This window comes from Vitis riparia, unplaced genomic scaffold (assembly GCF_004353265.1).
Source record: "Vitis riparia cultivar Riparia Gloire de Montpellier isolate 1030 unplaced genomic scaffold, EGFV_Vit.rip_1.0 scaffold683_pilon_pilon, whole genome shotgun sequence".
Taxonomy (NCBI): Eukaryota; Viridiplantae; Streptophyta; class Magnoliopsida; order Vitales; family Vitaceae; genus Vitis; species Vitis riparia.
Genome location: NW_023269733.1, coordinates 107,501 through 111,156, shown reverse-complemented (window position 1 = coordinate 111,156; position 3,656 = coordinate 107,501).

The window sequence follows — 3,656 nt, the reverse complement described above, 5'->3', positions numbered from 1 at the left end:
TCATAAACTTTTATGCCATTCCTATTGTCAACCCAATCACACTTGAAAACTGGTATCCTAAACATGGTATAATCAAGGTCCCAGATCTCGGTAATAATCCCATAAAAACAAAGCTCACCAAACATTGGATTTTGATCCTTAGCACTTGCAATTTGCAATGTTGAAGCTATAATACTAACTCCACTATTTTGGGTATCTCGTAAGTCATCACGCTCCTTGGTATGGTATCAACACCCATTAATGACATATCCATGATATTTGGAGACATAATGGCTAGGACCATGAGCTATCCACTTAAGGGTTTCGGATATGGGTTCATTGTTACCAATTGCATCTTCAATTTGTAATTATAAATAATTGTTAGTACGTGTGTTCAGCATTAATAAAAACAATAGTTCATTTTTTAGGACCACTCCAATACCTTTTTTTGCAACCAATAAGTAAAAGTTCGAAGGTGTTCATCTTGAAGCCATTTTTGTCTTTTAGATTGATGACGATTTTTCGATTTCAACCATTCCATGTGCTCTCTATGTAATTATTTAGAAGAAATTCATAGTTAATGTCAAAAAGTTATTCTAAGTATAACTGGTAAAGATTAAGTGGTATTAGTTCTTACTCAATATAAGGTTGGACGATAGTTGTATTCTCTAAAACATAATGATGTGCATGCAACCACAAATTGGAATCAACTGCCATAACTTGGCCTCCAAGTATGGGTGCCCTAACTTTTTGGTCAATGTTTGCACTAATAGAAATCCCGATTGCATCTATATTTGATAAGTACTTTGTACAAAATTCAATAGCTTCTTCTGCAATATAGCATTCAGCGATGCAACCTTCGAGGCAATTACGAGTTTGCACATAACCTTTCAAAACTTTCATAAATCTTTCAAATGGGTACATCCATCTTAAGTAAACAGGTCTCTCTTACAAGATGCACAGTGAGATGAAGCATGATATCAAAGAAGGATGGTGGGAAGTACTTCTCAAGCAAGCATAATGTCACTACTACATTATTTTGTAACTTATCCAATGCAGCCACATCAACCACTTTGCTACAAAGGGCATTGAAGAAAAAACTCAATCTATAAATAGCATGCCTTACGTGTTTCGGCAAAACTAATCGTAATGACACTAGTAATAATTGTTGCATTAATGCATGATAGTCATGGGATTTAAGACCATAAAGCTTCAAGTCTTCCATTAACACAAGGTTTATCATGTTAGAGCAATAACCTTCAGGAACCTTCAATTGGGATAAAGTTTGACAAAAAACCTTCTTCTCCACTTTAGATAGTGTATAACATGCAGGCGGGAGATAAGTTCGATTTGATTCAAACCTTGGCCCTAATTCACACCTTAAGCCCATCTCCATAAGGTCTAGACGAGAATTAAGTCCATCATTTGTCTTATCTGGAATGTTGAGTAAGGTACCGATGATGCTTTCACAAACATTTTTCTCTATGTGTATGACATCCAAGTTATGGCAAACATGTAGGTATTTCCAATACTCAAGATCAAAGAATATGGACTTCTTCTTCCAACAATTTGTAGTCTTTACATTCAACTTACCTCGAGTGATCTTATTTTTTCCCCACGAATTAAAAATGACATCAATTTTCCTTAGAATTTCCTCTCCGCTCAATGGTTGTGAAGTTGACCCAAACTCTTGCTCACCATTAAATGCCTTTTTTTGTTTCCTAAAAGGATGATTGCAAGGAAGAAAACGTCTGTGACCTGTATATGAGTTCTTTTTCCCATGCTTTAATCTATGAGAGTATGTATCTTCCCCACATATAGGACATGCGAAATATCCTTTAACTACGCAACCAGATAAGTTTCCATATGCAAGGAAATCATTGATTGTCCATAGTAGAACAGCTCTTAATGTAAAGAGCTCTTGCCGATGTGCATCATAAGATTCAACCCCTTCCTCCCACAATATTTTTAGGTCATCCAATAATGGTGCTAAATAAACATCAATGTCATTTCCAGGTTGTCGAGGACCTGATATTAACAAAGATAGCATCATAAACTTCCTTTTCATGCACAACCAAGGAGGAAGGTTATAAATGACCATTATAATAGGCCAACAACTGTGTCTGCTGCTCATTGAACTATGATGATTTATACCATCTGCTAAAATGGAAAGTCTACGATTTCTAGGTTCTGAAGCAAAATCAGGCCATCTGTGATCAACTAGCTTCCATGATGGGGAGTCGGATGGATGTCGCATTTTTCCATCAAATTCTCTTTCTTGGGCATGCCATATGAGGTCTTTTGCAATTTTTCGGGACTGAAACAATCTTTTAAATTTAGGAATAGGAGGAAAATACCACATCACTTTTGTAGGGACTCCCTTCCTTTTTTTAGTTCTTGTTCTATCTAACTTCCACCTTGAAGTTCCACAAGTAGGACATGAAGATGCATCATTCAACTCATTCCTATACAGTATGTAATCATTAGGACAAGCATGTATTTTCTCAGATTCCATTCCCAATGTATTCAATGTTTTTTTAGCTTCATACATAGACAAGGGTAACTCATTGTTTAGAGGAAACATATCTCCAAGAATTCTTAAAAGCTCTGAAAAGCTTTTATCAGACCATCCATATTATGCTTTTAGGTTGTATAATGTGACTAATGCAGACAACTTTGTAAAGCTTCTACAACCAGGATATAAGGGTTTTTGAGCATCTTCAAGTAATGTTTGAAACAATTCTGGGTCATTCTTACAATCATCATGTGCAGCTTGGACCATTTCTATTGTACTATCCACATCATTAAATTGAACCTTATCATGACGTTCTGCCCTATTAGTTGGTGGTCCACTAGGAGCAGCTTCTCCATGCCAATACCATGTATGGTAACTTTGATCAATTCCATAGAAAAATAGATACTCTCTTATTTTCTGAGAAGTATGGAATATCATATTACCACACTGAAGACATGGACATTTAATGGAGTTTTTTTATGAGGAATGTTGTAATACGAATACGATAAAGCTTTCAACCCCATTCGTATAATCTTTTGATCTTCTATCCTTTGACATCCAAGAACGATCCATTTTATGTCCAAAAAAGAAACAAAGATCCTATATACCACAACAATTAGAGTTATTAATAGCTATCCTATTAATAGCCTCAAAATATATAATCGACCAATTTCAAATTTCAAATAGTGAACTAATGCAGCTAAGATGTCAATCAATAGAAGTAAATGATTTATGCATGATTTATGCATTCTAACATCTCCAACATCCTTAATTAGGTAGTGGTTCCTATCCCATATAGGAATACATAATCCCTATGTGTCAATTGCCAATGTACTTAATTTCATTTTAAAGAAATTTCGGCAGCATTTCCCTATGGTTCTCCAAGTACACAAAATGGACAAGGCATAGTATGTCACCTTGTCCAAGTATGTACCCAAAGAACAAGAGGAAAGAGTACCAAAATTTATTTTAAATGAATTAAGAACAAGCAATTAACTTCATAGATATTATGTTTTCCTACACTGTCCAATCGGACAATTCAAGCATCATTTGTAGAGAAAAGATCTTTATCACATGGTAGACAATTTAAAAGTTGTCAACGTGAAACTAGCATAGATAAAACTATTTTCACCTTTTGAGAACTAATATGTCTTTACTATGT